Here is an 18,868-nt window from a genome sequence, read left to right as displayed (position 1 = left end):
AACATGAGACATATTTTTATCTACAGGCAACGTCTGAGTAGGTAACGCATACGTCTAACGCAAGTTGAAATGTATTTAGTTAGACCTATCGACAAGTTTGGAGTCGGGTGCAGTCTAAATGTGGCCCGTGTGTTTAGACTGTCCGTTTCTGTCAGTTTCACGTGTCGTCCCCCGCACTTCACCACCCCGCTTGCACAAATCGAGACAGCACGAAATTTTCAAGATTTCTGGGTGTAATTTCTGGTTTTCGTAGTTCCCACATAATTATAACAATATAAAATATATAAAGATAATTTTTTTACTACATAATATTCATTAAATTTTCTAGGTCTGTGGTTTTTCCAAATTTCATTAAATTGCTTCGTTGTCTAGAAAAACGAGCACAAAGTTGGGCCTTTTTTTAAAGAAAAATACAAATCTTTGAGCCCCTGTAATTTTAAAACTACATATTTTTAGAAAAATCTAAAACACCACAGACACAGATATTAGTTTCTAGACTATGTCTGCAAAATTTCATGGACTTTGGTTGCTTAATATTCAAATGAAATGGGAACTACGATTGTATGGAGTAAGTGACGGAGAGAGCTCTGTTAACTGATATTGACGAAAGGTGCTTATTTAGCTAACATCCCGGGGACAAAATGTTTACAGCAAAAATGCAAGATTATAAAAAGGCTTGGAGAATAAAAGAAATAAATAGATAAAATGTGGTTCATTTAAAAACATAGGGGTTGATAAGGTCATTAAGAGCGACGTAAAATGTTGCCGGAATGAATAGAACATTTGCCCGTTCGGCTGATAAGCCAGAGATTGCCTAAAAACGGTTAGGGTTAGGTATTTATAATACGAGGAAGATGAGTGATGATAACATATTCACATTAGTACATAATATACATAGAATAAGTGTTTACTCAGACTAAAATAACAGTTAAAAGAAGTAGGCAACCAAAGCACGATCCTCATCGCTTTCCTTAGGATTACTTTTCTTTTTAACTGTAAGTGTCCAGCTATACCTACTAATAGATAGCGTCTTACCTACCCCTGAAGCCCTACCTACTCCCAGCACAAAACTGATTGCTCCTAGTTTGGGCGAAAGACGAATAATATATTCATCAATTATTGTATCAAAACAAGCTTAATATTGGTTCACTTTAAAAAAATAAAGGAAAATCAAATTTCAGTTAGAAAGTTAGATCTTATTTTTTCTATTTGCGGTTTCTAAGACTTTTTTTGTTTCTTGGGATTAGAATATACTATAACTGACAATAATTTAGTCTAATTTTACAGCAAATTGCCAAACAAACTATATTAATCTGTAAAGGATAAAATAAATAAAGATAATTTATATAATTAATTAACGTACGCAGCATTCAATGGAGCGCATAAAGTATGACCATGAATTGATTTCTTTATTAGTCCACGCAAAAATCATTAAACTCTTGAGACTGGTTTGCAATAAATAAATACGTAATGGCCTACTGCCCCAACGTTACCCAATAATACAAACTGGGAAATTCTGCGTGATTTGTTCAAAGATTTATGGGTGAGTTACAAGAAAAATGAAAACAAACATTGGGAACTTACTTAGATCCTTGCCACGTATGTAAAGCAAGTAAATGATCACACTCATATTATAAAGGCGAAAGTTTGTGTGTATGTCTGAACGGATTTGGCTGAAATCCGGAATGGAGATAGATTATACCCTGGATTAACAAATAGGCTACTTTTTATCCCGGAAAATCAAAGAGCTACTACGGGATTTTGGAAAACCTAAATCCACGTGGATGAAATCGCGGGCATCAGCTAGTATGAAATAATAATTAAATACTATAAATGTGAAAGTGTGGATTTTTCGACGTTTGTTACTCAATCACGCAAAAACTACTGTACGGATTTGTCTGGGAATGGAGATAGATTATACCCTAGATTAACAAATAGGCTACTTTTTATCCCGGAAAACCAAAGAGCTACTACGGGATTTTGAAAAACCTAAATCCACGCGGATGAAGTGGTGTTAGATAGTGTAAGATAAACATTCTAATACTATTTAAGTTTGGAAATTATAACTTTAATCTTTGCAATGGTTTGAAATTTTGTTCTCACAGAAACTAATTCTATCAGTAAAATAGATTGATAGAGTTACGACGATAAAAGCACTATCTATGATCTAATTACGTCAAAGAGCGAACGCTAAACGAAGATCGACCTCAGATTCTTTTATTAACTAAGTGATGTAGTTTTAAGTATGTGAGGCACGAAACTCATCTCTGTAAGTTTATGTACATGTTTTAATTGCAATCATAATTAATTTTAGCCGTAATTTCCTTAAACGTAATGGGTTTCTTAGTACAAACGTTTATCTGACAAAGTCTTAATTTTCACACTCACTGTTTAAAGCTAAACCCATAGCCTAAAAATATCTGCTGGAGAACAAATAAGTTACCGCCCTACACCGGCCCGTCTCGTTGCGTATTTTTTCTCCTAGAGATTAATTAGGAAAACGGTTATCACGGTCATTAGTGTCAGTTTTATTACGCACATTTCATTCACACTGCTATAATCTATGCTATATGCTTTTTATCCGTCCTTTTGTCACTTCTTTCCATAAACAAAATCCTCCGTTTTGTGAATTAATTTAAGATTAGGTACTTAATCATTATAGTGTTTTTTCGTTTAGCTGCGGATTAATAGAATTTTTCTAAAAGGTAAGTAGAACTAACAAAAAATTTCAGAAAATCTATATGGGTACCTATCTGATGAATAAAAAACCACAAGAGCTGACTTTCTTAGGCTGCTATTCTACCTACTGTTTAGAATGTAATCCTGTAACTAAGTCGGTAGGTAGATACATACATTTTGCACTGATTGCCAGCTGACCGTTTGGAGTTTTCCATCTCCGATGATATTCGGTTTAAAAGGGTCCACCAAGTCATCTCATGCTTTACAATAAAAAATTTGTATCTTCTTATCGAAATCCCGTTAAGGTTGCACATAGTAAATCGCCAAAAATTCGAAAGAAACATTGAATTAATCGTTCGTGTCTTTTTGTTTTGGAAATGATAATTAATATCCGTTTTTTCCACTTTTAAGTTAACTACTAGGCTCGTTAATTATCGAAACACATGTTTCCATTAATGATAACAACATTCCGTTATTACTAAATTCACGTTATTTTTGCCTTGCATATTTTCAAGTGACCTGAATTATTTTTATATGAAAATTACCTATCAAAACCTGCTATAAAAACATTTTATTGATATTACTTACCTACTACAAGATTTTTTTGTTGTACTTATCACACCTTTTATGTATTTATTTTGTTCAGTGTCCTTTTTTTGATTTTTTATTGTCCTTGGATATGCTCAGAATGTGAAATATTTGGCGTTTTTAAAGCTTCAGTTACATATGAAGTTTGGCCGGTTTATACTAAATGCGTCCAGCTTATCTTTTATGATCTGTTTCATTGCAGGTACCGTATAAAGTGATCCGTTGACAACATTTTGTCCTGGGTTTCTGCGCTTTTCTGTAATTGGAACATTCAACGCCTCAGATTGGAATACCTACTTATTTTTATTCCCCGGAATTTTGATTAAAGGACCGAGTGGTTTAATCTTATTTGACTTATGCGCTATAAAGTTTCTGTAACGCCACTTTTAATTTATATCTTTATTCGTTTGTATAGAAGAGTATGTCATCACCTTTACCAAAGTGATATACGAGGTGCAACATTAAAGAAAACTTCGTAATAAAAATTTAATAAAAACGAACCCGATAATATAATAGGCCGTTAACGTAATTTAATGTCGTGTTACGAATTTGTACGTCATTTTAACGACATATAAAACCACTGTTGAATTAATTAATACGATGGTTCTGACATTCATAAATGTCACTTTCGCGTACCCCATAACTCTCCAAAGTGTTAAAACTCCCGTGAAACATTTGGGAAGGGAAAGGAAGTAACATTTTTTTCTCTTTGAACAAGTGATATATTTGAGAGCATTATCTATGATTGGTATCTAATGTATTAATTTATGTCGGGCCAGTCCAGTCTATTAAAGAAAACTAGTTATAATTTAGTACTAAATTTATTTATTTTAGATGATTCCCGCGTGGATTAAGATTTTCGAAAATCCCGTGGGGATTCTATGATTTATCGGGATCTCTGACTTTTCGTCCATCTCCAGGATGCAGCTCTCTGTACCAAATAGAAGATCCACGCGACTTCATCGACGTGGATTTAGGTTAAAAATCCCGTCGGGATTCTTTGATTTTCTAGGACAAAAATAGCCAAAGTCCGCGATGCATTTTTTCCTATATAATATTTCGTCAAAGTCGGTTAAACGAATGGACCGTGAAAAGCTAACAGGCAGACACTATTTAAGAGGGCTCTCTCCGTCACTCGTTTCCACTCGTTTCATACAATCGTAGTTCCAATTTCATTTGAATATTAAGCAACCTAAGTCCATGAAATTTTGCAGACATATTCTAGAAACTAATATCTATGTCTGTGGTTTTCCAGATTTCTGTTTAAATATTCGGTTTCAAAGTTACGCGGTCTTAAAAATTTTCATACAAATCTTGGAGCCCCTGTAATTTTAAAACTACATATTTTTAGAAAAATCTAAAACACCACAGACACAGATATTAGTTTCTAGAATATGTCTGCAAAATTTCATGGACTTTGGTTGCTTAATATTCAAATGAAATTGGAACTACGATTGTATGAAACGAGTGGAAACGAGTGACGGAGAGAGCCCTGTTAATTTTATACTATATTTAAGTAAAACCGCGTTGTTTTAATTTTATTCTACAATTTAATACCTACCTAGCAAACAATTACATGGATACATACTTAACATGCCGCTTTATAATTTAAAAATATAAATTTAAATTGAAAATAATGTTCATTTAAAAATATTTAAAAATATTATGGCATAAAATCAGTTTTTTTGAAAATATAAATATTTTAGTTTACTTCGTTTTAATTAAATGACATGTATTCATTCATTATTTTTAAAATAATTTATATTTTACTAACAGCAATATTCAATTAAATAATTGATACTTTAGTAATTATTGCATTAATAGCCTTAATGCCTTCAAATTATTATAACCCATTTTAGATAAATACACGTGAGTCATAAAACTGTCTCAATGTAAACAATTAACATCGATTTATTAGTCAATCTAACCAATAATAAAACTAATTGTATCGGTAAAACGATAACTACAAAATGTAAAGTCCTAAAGAGTGTCATCATCATCATGATCAACCCTTGGCAGCCCACTACTGAGCATAGATCTCCTCTCAGAATGACAAGTGTTTATTAGGGCTGGCGCACATATTATGGCGATGGCGGAGCGCAGCGCAGAGCATGCCCGCGAAGTTTTCTAATCGCGTGACACATTACGCGAATTTGTACCAGAGAAGGCGAGGACTGCGTGCGAATGCGCGAGTATCCGCACGGATGCACAATTGATTTTAGATATTATTTTAGTGAGGACAATGTCGATAGTATTTTGACTGTGAAAACTGCTCTGCGCTGCGCTCCGCCATATGTGTGCTGGCCCTTAGGCCATTAGTCTGCCACGGTACGGATTGTCAGAGATTCAGACGAGAGAGGCACTTAAAAAGATTCATTCATTGAAAATTTACTTTAAATCATCATCATCATTGATCATCCCATCGCCGGCTCACTACTGAGCACGGGGCTTCTTCCGGGGTAATGAGAAGGGTTTGGCCGTAGGTTACCACGCTGGCCAAGTGCGCACCTTACACACTTTTTACAAGTTATACTTAATTGCTTAAAACGCACATAACTCCGTAAAGTCAGAGGTGCATGTCCGGGATCAACCCGCGAACCCTCCGACTCGGAAGCCGTCTCAACGCTTTTACTTTGAATGGAAATTGTAAATGAAAGGTAACATTGCAAGTCATAGTAAAAATAAACACTGAGCGATTATGGAGAGTTCAATAGATCGCTAATTTATCGATCAGACAGCTTTTGTGTAAAACTTGTTTCGTAAATCGTTATTCGTAGAGTTAATCTCTCTAATTTCCTTTCAAACATACAATAAAGCCAATTTATACATAACTAGCTGACGGGATTTGCTCAGTTGCAGCGTGATTAAAGGACAAGTCAACAAACAAACACACTTTCGCATTAATTATAATATGGGTTTTAGCTAGCTGTTATTTTTACGGCGTTTAATAAACGTTGAGGCCCGTGACTTTGTCTACGTGGATTCAGTTTTTGAAAATCCCGTTGGAACTCTATGATATTACGGGATAAAAAATAACCCACTCGTATGTCAATCTCCAGGTGGAAAAAACCACGTAAAATCCGTTGCGGCGTGATTGACGAACAAACCTACAAACAAACAAACTTTCACTTAATGGCTAGTGATTCACTCAAACAAAGAATAAAAAATTATTCGTATTTATCTAGACAGGTTTATTTAATCAATTCTATTTAATGTTCTAGAGCAAAGTAGTCTAATGTTTCATGTAATTCTATTCATGAGCGTTGATATAATAATAATTATTGTGGTTAATATTTGCATCAACGATCCTCTAGAGATGATCGTAAGCGACGTGGTTTCAGAGAGATGCGTTTTACGAAACATGCATCTAGGTCATACTGATATTCTCTAATAGACGCATGCTGGATATTGTGATCAGATGTGACAGGATTGAGACCGGTCGAGTGTGTGACGTTTAATTTTGTCCCTATGACGTCACAACTACATTATTTTGCCACTATGTCATACTATCTTACAAGTCATTAAGACGGTGTCAATTTTATAATAATGCAATTTTTTTTAAAAAAAACCGGGAAAGGTTTTTTTTTTTTTAAATATAAAAGGATCTGCCATCGCGGCTTCCTTAGCTTGTAAAGAAATATGTTACGAACAAATATTTGGTTAAATTATTTTGCCGTCTCAAATCTAAATTCCTTTATCCACAAAACAAGTTTGTTTGTAGTTAAAGGTTCGAATATTTTTTTTTTGAATATTTTTTATCAGAAGTCTAGGGAGCCTAAAAATAAATTTAAAGAACTAGAATGAGCAATTAATAAAAGCAAATATTCCCAGGTCTATAGCAGCAGTAAATAGTTAGGCATTGAAATAAGCAGGCATCACAATTCACAGACGGACTCAGTTGCACCATACGGGTTCCTTTTTTAATATTTTGATACAGAAGCAGAACCCTAAAAAATGGATACATCATAATATGATAAGAGACAGTTTACTTAAAAAGAAAACACCGAGTTTAAATTGTTTGTAAACTAACGAAACGGAACTAACGGCTAAGTAATATAATGAACAAAACTGAATTAAAAATTGTCCAGAGGACTATATTGTGCTACAAAATCAGTTAAGAACAAGCTTACCTTAGAGGTATTTACTACGTAGGTTACCTACCGAGTTTACAAGTAGGTAGAATGTAGATATTTCTTAAAATTAAACAAGTTTTATTTTATTACGATATTGATAGATGAGATATGAAATTGTGTTGAAAAAGTGAAGTTATCAGTAATTAATATGTCAAAACCTCAAATTATGCAATTTAAGCAAGTCATGCTTAAATATTGCGTTCATGTCTTTAAAACGGATGTTAATGGATTTATGATTTGGTAGTCTTATATTTTTTGGGAGAATATTACCTTAGCCTCCTATACATGTTAAAGAACCCATGAGAAGGCAAACTTATATCAGCTTACTGATTCAAGCTGAATGAAACCAGCTCGAAATACTCCGTGTATTTCGAGCTGGTTTCATTCAGCTTGTTGTAGTTGTTGTAGACGGACAACGCTTTTTTTATCAAGAAAGAATCAAGAACTAATAAGACATAGGTACGTACCTAATAAGAATCTAATATGATAGTGATAATGCATATTTTTTGTAAGGGTTCCGTAACTGAAGAGTGCCAAGCTATTACTGTGGGCCCTATGACTAAGCCAACGCTGTCCATCCATCCGTCTGTCTATCTGTCTTTTGGGTTTGTCAGCGGGCTGTATCTCATAAATCGCAATAGGTAGAAAGTTGAAATTTCATTGAGTGTGTATTTCTATTGCCACTTTATCAACAAATAATATAATTAATCAGAATGGCCGCCATTTAAATTTAAAAAAGTACATGATCTTGTACGATGGTATGGAACCCTTCGTGTGGGTGTCCAACTCGCACTTGACAATGACGGTTTATCTGCAATTTCATTCTTAATAATCTTTGAAAACTTCTTTAATATATCATGTTATTTGAAGAATAAAAGTTTTCCGAACTGAATGACGGACGTAAAGTAATCTCATAGGCCGAAAGATTTAGGAGATTCTTTGACAAGTCAATCAGATAAATGCTTTCATAAGCCTGGGAGATTGGGTCTTGGGTGGCGGACTTTTGTCTTTTGAGTTATTTTAAAACGTCACTCGCTTGTATGTATATCAATATTATTTCTAAAAGGAGATATTGACTGACTAACATAATATTATCAAAGTGCAACTCAAACTACTGGGTCAAGATAATTAAGAATTTGCATGTAAATACATGCACAATGTCTATAACGTAGAATCTGTATAATTATAGAGTTGAGAAACTACTACGGAATTAAAAAACCTAAAGTTATCTATCGGGAAAAAGATAAAGTTATCCTTTGGTAAAATTGAAACACAACCCATTTTATCTACATATCCATGAAACACAAAGATTTCCCACGGGACTTTCAAAAAAATCTTAACGATGTCGTGGGCAAAACTATGGAGATGTTTTTTTTAATGCGATTTTATTTATTTTGTTAAGAAAAATACATCTTTCGTAAACACTATACAGAATTGCGTGAAAAATATTTTGAAGAGTTACTTAGGTAGGTCTTTTAAAATATAGTTTTGTAATATTATGTAGGTACTTTTAATAATTAAATACCAAAATAAATTCATTTGGAGCAATAAATCAACTATTTTTCCCTACAAAAACTACACAATGCTTGAGGCAAAGAACAAAAAGAAAAAAAGAGCTTTAAGCGCATTCTGGTGTTCTGATAGATACACGGCCGGGCATTATCTAATCCAGCTTGAATGCAAGTTTACCGACGTAAGTTCCTAGCGTTGGGTTACCATAAACTGATGAATGGTTGAAGACCACAATACAATCAGTTTTAGAAAAGTGTCAGTAAAATTATTCAAGATTTTTTATTTGAGTTAATTGTATCTTAAAGTTAAGGAATAGGTACCTACCTACATTTATAAAGCTAGTTGTATAATGTAGAATTTAATTTAAGATTATATTCAAGCAGTTTATTTTAACTGCAAACTATTAGAAAAAGAACTAGCTGACTGCTTGATCGCATATTAAAATGAGTTAAAAGTTTTTGTAGAAAATTTACCAAAATACTCTTTTTTTGCTTCGGAAAAATTAAAAATTTCGTACTTAATACAAAAGAAAAATGTCGAAATCGTCATCCGCGTTTTCAGTTTTGGAAAATATGTAGCTATTAGCTTGTTTTGTAATGTGCGAGCACCTTTGATGGCAATGGCCGAAAGCTAATTACAAATAGGAGGAGGCTCATAATAAAGTTGAAAGTTTGTTTGCCAGTTGTCACTCAAGTTCGATATAGCGTCAAAGACAAATGGTTGTTCAATAGACAAAAACTCGAGTATATTCCACAAATGCTTCGTCATCTGGCAACCTTACACGGTGCTCAATCAATCTTGCTGCTCTAAAACGTCCAAACTTCGAGGCTACAGCATTATTCTCTGCAGTACATACAATAAAGGCTTAGTCATTTACAACGCGCGACGGAATGTGTCCATAGCGGACGGTGTTCTAAAATGAAATATAAGGTACCGGAAGAAGACATAGCGTAGAGCCGCGTTGTTGTAGCCGCGTAGTCTTGCTCAGTGTTATCAAAATGCTAAGAAGTGAAATCTCTACTTACGATGTAAAAATTCTGAATAAAATATGGTAGTCTTTTCAGTAAAAAAAATTGCGCAAATATGGGTTGAACAAGGGTTGAACCGTGGTTACCAAGACAGAAGGGATTCGTTATAGTTTTATATTAATTGAAAACATTGCGGGAGCTTTTTTTTATTGTACAAATACCGTAAATAGAAAAAGAATAGCACATTCCACCTCCTCTCACTAAAATATTGAACTCATTTTAAATGCCGCCATACTAATTCGTATTATTCCGTATGAATACAGATAAACTTGGATATCTGGCAACGTTGCCCATACTCTCGCGCGCTGCAATTTCATGCAGTTCTTTGTAACTACATATTTTTACATTTTTAAATTGTACAAGCGCACTTTCAATCCTGTGAACATAATAATGTTCTGCCATACAATTGCCATCTCATGTAGCTGCGTTGCCTTCCCGCTTTGTATAGGGCCATGCCTTTATTATAGTGTACCTACTTATACATATCAGGTTATGTTACCGACAAGCCATGGACCGCAAGTGTTTTGAATGCAGTGAATTTAAATTCATGTTTTGAAGTTTCACGTTAACGCAACAGATTTAAATCCAATTAAAAACCTGGTTACGAATTATCTACTTATTACTTATTACGTGGTTATTACTAATATTTGCTAATAAGTACCAGATGTGTAAAAGCTTGTTTGTGGCATGTAAATCGGACAAGTCGATAATTTAAGCGCTTATTGCTTATCATTTTAAAAGGTATATTAGGTAATGCATATTAATATTTCAATACTGATTTCCAATGTGACAGCTTGTTTTGAATACTTGTACTATTTACAGTATAAGCTGCATGAGTTGTGATTAAATTTTAATTTACAGCAAGCTTTCAAGGAGTTGATGATAATAATTTATGCCTACTTAACCTATTTTATTAAAGAGATTTATAAAATGATTCATCAATCGAATTTTTAGAATGCTAAGATTTTTGAATAGCCAAAAGTTAGCCCACCCTTTGATTTTTCTTCTCCGATGCAAAATGCCCTCCTTGCGCCAGAATTTTACTCTCAATTTTTTTTGGTCTTGAAAACAAAGCTAACAGTCACTAGGCGATACATTTTCTCGTACTGTTCAAACGTGTCGATGCTAATTCAAGACATCTCAGTGTAGTGTCAAGACGAATCTAACATAGCTTCATTTATCAAAGTCATTGCAGCTATTTGGACAAAGAGACGATGAATCAGTATCTTCCTACGTTACCTACCTAATTTAGTTTATGCCAGCAAAAAGCTCTATAGGTGTATTTTACTGTTTAAGTTTTTCCCTATCATAGAATTCTCAATAAGGTAAGTATACCAATAAAGTTATTTTTAACTAGAGGATGCCCGCGACTTCGTCCGCGTGGAATTAGGTTTTCAAAGATCCCGAAGGAACTGTTTGATTTTCCAGGCTGAAAAGTTGCCTATGCCAATAACATGGACGTGAGCTACCTTGGTACCTTTCATACAAATCGGTCAAGCCGATGGGTTTTTAGGAATCCCGTGGGAACTCCTTGATTTTCCGGGATAAAAAGTAGCCTATGCCCGTCCCCGGGATATAATCTAACTCTGTACCAAACGTCAGAATCGGTTAAACTGTTGGGCCATGAAAAGGTAGCAGACAGACAGATAGACACACTTTCGCATTTATAATATTAGTGTGAAAGTATGGATTGTTCGGTGCCTACTTTCAAAGTCAAAGTGCGTTAGATGAAGCGGGGTAAATATAGCATAGAAATAAAAAGTGTAAGTAGGTAGGTACATAATATTTACCTCATATAAGTGCTATAAAATATGGCTATGCTTTGACATAAATTGGATCCCTGTTATAGTAACCGGTTGATGTAAAAAAAGCATACTCATGCAACGAGGTATCCCACTGAGCCAAGAACTTGCAAACAACTTGGCGGTTATTATAATTGATATTTACTTTACTGCCTTTAGTACTTAAGGAAGTTGAACTTTATGAAATTTAAGTGCGAACGGTTTTCGAGATTTGTACTTTCGAATTTTGTATGCACTTATGCTAAAGTGTTTTTTAATGTTTAACAATGTGTGCACCTATAATTAAAAAAGGGGGTTAAAGAACCTCAGTAGGTACGTGTGGTTGACTGGCCTGGTTGAGGTGGAATAAAATCAGCAACCAAGGATCCTTCTATGTTATGTCCAAACCAGCAAATGTCACCAGTTACAGTTTGAAATACTTCTCAACACCCCCGACTTACGATTATTGCGCCCCATAAATGATATAAAACTTTATGCGAATACCATAGCACTTGTTAACGATAGATAAAAGTAACGTCGTTAACGACAAATAAAAGTAACGAATAAAAGCATCCTCGAAACTGGAGTCGCAGTTATTGTAAAGTGACCCCCGTCTTATGTACATTTTAACATTGCCTTCACGACTTATGTTACTACTTAGTATTAAAAGTCCATTCTATAAGTCTTCATTGATAGGTAAGAATTTCAACTATATACCTACCTAGGTAATAGATTTGTATCTAGTATATCAACACAATGAAAGAGCGTTAGAAAAACTGTTAGGTACGAAAAACTACATTCTGTGTACGAGTTCTTGGTAGAGTTTCAAGTATGTACTATTTGAAATGCAAAACTTTAACAGATGGGTTGAGAGTTTTTGGACAAGTTTTGTGCACTAAAGTAACTTAAGTTTTCCTAAGATGTATTAGGAACATCGATGTTTAGGAATGTAGGTACAACATATTACTATAAAGCACTATAGGTAGGTATAGCCGCCCCGGCCTGGCTTGGGTGGAATTTCTAAAAATCCTTTCTTACCCATTTTGATATGTTAGTCATTGAGTTACTCTTTTTTTGTAATATGTCAACTGTGAACTGGTTACATGTCCTCTCTTTTTGAAGATATCACTTTTATACATCGATGCTTTATACTATGTATTTCATACTTCAGTGTCACCGGCAAAGTTAATTATCCAGCTTGGATTTTTTTAAAGCACGGACGCTAGCAAGGCTTCACCTACATGGGCATAAATACCTACTCACTATTTAGCTGAAAGAAACAAATTTTCCTTTATCCTGTAAAGTTGGTAAAATTGAGATATAGTAAGATTGAGTAAAATAACAATTTACTGAAGTTTTATTAAGAAAGGTCTTAGGCCAGTATAAATTATAGTGAGAATTTATTTTAAAACTATATCATTTAAGCGTGGGCAATTGGTACTGATTGTTAATGATATTGTCTCTCCTTTTATAAAGCTTTTAATTAAGACCTGGCTTGGCACGCGCGTCCGTTGAATTTCTTTTTTTGTTTTGGAGCATTGCATTGGTGATTGGATCTGTGAGAAGTTTACATTGTAAATCGCTGATTAATTTGCAAATGATTCGAAAATGTATGTAGGTAGGTATTTAGACTTTTTAATTTAATTTATATTAATTTTATTCCAATATGTCATCAAATCGGTTATCATAGTATCAAACTATTTATCATCTTATTTGTCGTTTTCTTTTAGCTATGTGAGAAAATCTCGAATTTGAAACATAAGAACTAGGAATTACACGAGGTAAGTACGTTGTGATAGTATTCTCAAATACCTATACAAATAGCATGATTTTTAAATAGATAGTAATTATTCGTTGGATACTAGTAAGTACGAAGCATTTACCAACCTAGTTACACTTTTATTTAAATGTCGTATTTTAAAAGCTTTCTAAACTAGAGTTTTTTGATTGCGAAGGTGCATTAGTACGGTCTTAGGAAATATAGTAAGTAAATAAATATAAGGTAATTTTAAGGATCAGCCAGTTAAAACAATCATGTGTTGCTCTGAATTAAGAGAAACGACATTAAAGTTTATATTTTCACTAAGTTAATTGCTTATTAAAGAATTTTTATTGTTTCAATTTAATCTTTTCACGTCAGTAATCTCATGTTATCAGTTATCACCACAGAATACTTCTATTCGTTATAACCTCCAATCTTGTCAAATGCTTTGTAACTTCCAAAACACAGACAAGATACAACTCGCTGACAAATGACAGTCTTATTATGGAGCGCTTATTATCAATATATAAATAGGTAGGTAAGTATATTATGTAGAATTTGTAAAGAAGTAAATAAATGATTAGTTTGCAAGTTATACGACGTCGTGATGGGAGTGGACGTTTTGACCTACAAGTTGATGGAGCTTAAAAATTACTTATGAAATTAATTTTAATTATGTACAGGTATTCGTTTATTTAATGATCTCTTGGACGCAATGGTTCGACGAGGAGGTAACAAGTTGTGGTTTAAGGTTTTTACCCCGGTAGAGTAAGTAAATGATGTAATGAACTCAAACTCAAAGACTCAAAGTATTTATTTTAAAGTTCCTATAGAAAGGTTAGGTACACTTTTAAAAGTTTCAAGACGTTGTTATCTAAATGAAAGTGGGGTAAGTGTGACAATTTTATTTACGTCACCTTAGAATTGAATAAGCACCTATTTTTCACAGACCCATCCTAAGTAAAAGCGGCGGTGCTATCAAGCGTTTCCGCTCAGGAGGGTAGTGTCCTAATGAAAGCTACTAACTTTGATTATTATTTTCAATCCGATCTTATTATGGTCTAAGGCTTACCTTAACAACCACACTGGATATCTGTTTTGCAAGTGTGTAACAAAAATTAATCAGCTGCTTACTCATTTAGCTAAATACGCAGTTTTAATAAAAAGGTCAACATACCTAAAATATAACATTTACATTTAGCTTTTGTTGCTAAGTGAAAAATTTCTAACTAGTTTATAATTTATACATACTACCAAAAGTTTAAAATGATCAAAGTTGTAATTATTTTAAATTAAACATAAATTATTTTTGGTGGCTGTAACATCCTTTTATAATGAAACTGAAAGTTTCAGATTGCATTGAATCAACAAAGGAGTTAGGTATTAGTTAACAGGTAGCTCTAAGTTTTCATTTCATACCCTATTCGTCATCAACCTATCGCCGGCACACTACTGAGCACGGGTCCCCTCTCAGAATGAGGAGAGTTTTTGCCATAGATTGCGGATTGACAGATTTCACACACTTTAGAATTTAGATCATTATGGAGAGTTCTCAGGCATGCTGGTTTCCTCACGATGTTTTCCTTCACTTCTAAAGCAAGTGATATTTAATTGCTCAAAACACACACAACTCCGAAAAATTAGAGGTGCGTCGTGCGTAGGATTGAACCCTCGACTTTCCGTATAAGAGGCCAACGTCTTAATCACTAGGCCATCACCGCTTTTTTAGACACACTTGATACCCATAGGTTTAGTTTTATTCGATGGCAGAGCAGATTTTATCAAAATCATGGACGAAAGTCCATGATCAAAATACAATAAATATAAATAATGAAATATCTAAGACTGTCCTCGATAATAAAGTACAAGTACAGCCAAATCTGTATCGATGACTCATACATATATAACATGTAAAATAAAATATGTTAGTGTTAAGTAACAAAATAAGTGAACGGTGTGCTCCTATGCAATAATATGTGCACACGTGCTCGAATATCATGATCTATCATAGAGGCGGCATGGACCGGACCTCGGCATAGAGCCATATGTTGCTGACTTACACACCAACTACAAAAACGGCACTCTGCACTATAAATAACCACTACATAACCCTCTAAATGCAATAAAGGTAAATAAGAAAAGTTTCTTGTAACTAAAAGTATTCGTCTAAGTTCGCGGACTCGACGCAAGTTCTAAAGCCGGCGTTTGCGGTATAGAGCGCGCGACCGCAACGCTTTGGTGTAGAGCTTACACTGATTTTTTGTCGAAGGCATCGCTGCTAGCCCGTCGCGTGCTCCAGATTCGACGACCGGTGTGAACGCGGCACGCTGCATGACTATTAAGTATTATCCGCCCTTGCGAATCGTAACCGTATCAACAAGCCCAACTTACAAAGTCCTCGTCTTTCACACCTAGTTGCATTACTATACACTTACCTGCCCAACTACGTGTTCAACTATTACTGTTACACAATAATGTGTATCGATACATACAATATTCGATCTTATTAGTACTCGAGCTTTTTTGTTTGGCAGAGAAATTAGCCAAGCGTGTCCATGCCATACCAGTCTCACCGCTGATGATCTTACATGATAGTGGTATAAGGCTTTAGGCTTGTTTATTACAGTTCATAACAGGTAATAGATATTGAACGTGATTAATTGCATCCTTTGACTTTAATTTATTGCAGTTTGTATTGCAAAATATATAATTACGAGAATTGAAGTCATTGCAAACAAAACGCCTTAAGCTAAGTGTCCACTAGCAAAACTTGCAAAAGTTAGCTTTGGATGTCACTTGCACTAAACACTCGCAGAAAGTCAACTTTTGCAAGTATTGTAAACTAAAACTTGCAGAATTTGACAGATAGGATAATGACAGACGACTTGTGCAAGTTAAATTGCTAGTGGACACTTTAGTTTAAGTGCTACCTACTATGTGTTGCGACTAAGGTTCCCCATCTTAGTCAAAACACACAGGTACCTACCTTCTTACCTATTTTGGACCACGACCTTATTGTCGGTAAAATGTCTCAATAGGCCTCAAAAGGCCGAATTGATATCCGAAAGGCTGTACCGTGTGAATATTACTTGCGCAACCTCCATCATGTATTGAGTATCACCAAAGATTCATCTTAGTTGCACGATCACTTACTAAAATGGGCTTAATGTATATTTTTTGGTCTTTATAAATAACTAGTTGTTATGTGTTGTGTTTGCTTGAAAGTGTGTTGATGAATTTATGGGGGTGACATAGTTAGTATTAACAGAATCCCCAAAAAAAAGATGAATAATGTACAGAATTAAATATTACACTGTTAAAAGATCTCAAAAGAACTTTATTGCAAATTCTTCAAGTCATCTATAATTTTATTGGAGTTTTAATTAATTTGACCGATCCTTTGAATTCGTATCTACCGATTCAGGAAATTATGTAAGTGCTCACATTTTACAAAACTTTCAACGTTATTTTCTAATTTCAGAAGGAAATCTTATCAGAATAATGTTTTTGGATGAAACATAATATAACTATATCATGCCATCTTATCCCCCTATGTTATTATTGTAACTCCTGATTTAATGAAAATTAAAGCAGTACATTTAAAGCTCCTTTAAAGACTTTATCGAAGTTTATTTTTATCGAAAGCTACAATTCCTCAGGCTTTCAAAGTAAATCAGGTTTACTTATCTACTTAGGTACTTGTATGATTAAACATAGGTATTTATCTGGATAAGTCGATTTATATCAATAAATATAATTAACTAGCCGCGACTTTGTCCGCGTGGATTTAGATTTAATTTCAATCCCGTGGGAACTATATTATTTCCGGGATAAAAAGTTGCCTATGTCAATTTCCGGGATGCAAGTTACCTCTATACCCCTATAAATCGGTTGAACGTATCCAGGGCTTTTGAGAATCCCATGGGAACTTTTAATTTTCCAGGATAAAAAGTAGCCTATGTCCATCCCCGGTATGTAAGCTAATTCTGTACCAAACATTAAAATAGGTCAATCTGTTGGGCCGTGAAAAGCTAGCAGATAAACAGACAGACAGATAAACAGACAGAATTTGCATTCATAATATTAGTAATGGATATTCAAATTCAAATTCAAAATTCAAATTCAAAATATTTTTATTCAATTAGACTTTTACAAGTACTTTTGAATCGGAATGCCTTTCCTACCGAGAAGAACCAGCAAGAAACTCGGCGGTTGCTCTTTTCAAAGATTTTAGATATTTATTATGCCATGTATAAAAGTAATTGAAGTCCCGCGCATTGCTGGAGCGAGATGCAAAAAGATAAAAAGTAATGCAGTAGGTAATTTTTTTTATTAAAAAATGTTCTCAAAAGTGTGTGAAGTATGTCAGTCCACAATGGGTCAACGTGGCAGACTATAAACCTTACTCATTCTGAAAGGATACCCGTGCTCATGAGATAATGAGCCGCTGCGATGGATTGATCATGTTGGTGATGATGCCTAGGATTTGAATCCAAATAAGTAGGTACTTACTTTCTTATTAATTGCACACTCTTTGAACGCAAACAAACAGAACAAATGCATAGATGAAACCGAGGAAAATGTACAGGTTATAATACATATAAAATATTTTCAGAGAAAATAAGCATCGTAAACTTCCAAGAGAGTTAAGTTGTGGTAACATCTTAATGTGTCTGTATTTTCAATTCTACAATGAGATGCTGTTATAAATGGAGGAGCAAACGTGTCATATTAGCAGCTCAAGCACAATCAGATGTGACAACGTTTTCCTGTAGCCTTTTCATCGACAAAACGGTTCAAAAGACGCGAGAGAGTTTTGTCGCTGTGATTATCCTCAGGCTGCTGGCATCAAAAAAGCTCTGCCATCTGAAATATCGGCTTGGAACTAATGGGTAAATATTTTTAGTAAGCAAATACGTATCTATCTTTTTTATTCTTTGTTATAATACCGTAAGAGTTACAACATAATATGACAAATATAGCGATATTATTTACCGACCGAGTAAAGGCTCCAGTATGCTTATTGCTTAGTATGAGATATAACATCGCACCAACGTTGATAGAATTCGAGCGTCGAAATACAACTACGTCAGAAGTCAGAATAAAATGAAAAATGGATGAAGTTCTTGATTTGAAGTTAAAAAATTCAGTACCACCGATTTTAATTTAGTAACTTTAACGCTTAGAACGCTGGCTGAAGATTTATGGATTAACTTGAGCTTTATAAAAAGGCCATAGTCCATTTCACTTTAACGTCGAAGCGTTTTAACTCTTGAATTCTATCGGCGTTGGTAAAATCTTATACTAAGCCTACAGTTCTAATTTACCAATCAAGAAAAAACTCGATAGTTTCCTTGTACCCCGAATTGTACCCTCTAGTAATAT

General features: G+C 34.2%; 1 protein-coding gene across 6 annotated transcripts in view; it reads right to left on the bottom strand.

Annotated features, from left to right (window-relative positions):
* LOC123870005 (monocarboxylate transporter 10-like) overlaps positions 1–18,868 on the bottom strand; it is a 156,961-nt gene that overhangs the window by 39,964 nt on the left and 98,129 nt on the right. For 2 of the 6 annotated variants that reach the window (XM_045913156.1, XM_045913154.1), the window contains exon 1: positions 15,544–15,719. The exons of 1 other annotated variant lie outside the window; for it this stretch is intronic. The gene's annotated coding sequence lies outside the window, so the exon portion shown is untranslated. 3 more of the 6 variants (XM_045913153.1, XM_045913158.1, XM_045913157.1) reach the window with 2 other exon arrangements.

The sequence above is a fragment of the Maniola jurtina genome, chromosome 12, assembly GCF_905333055.1.
Source record: "Maniola jurtina chromosome 12, ilManJurt1.1, whole genome shotgun sequence".
NCBI classification, from domain to species: Eukaryota; Metazoa; Arthropoda; class Insecta; order Lepidoptera; family Nymphalidae; genus Maniola; species Maniola jurtina.
The sequence above is the reverse complement of the archived record's forward strand: the minus strand, read 5'-3'. Positions and strand labels throughout refer to the sequence as shown.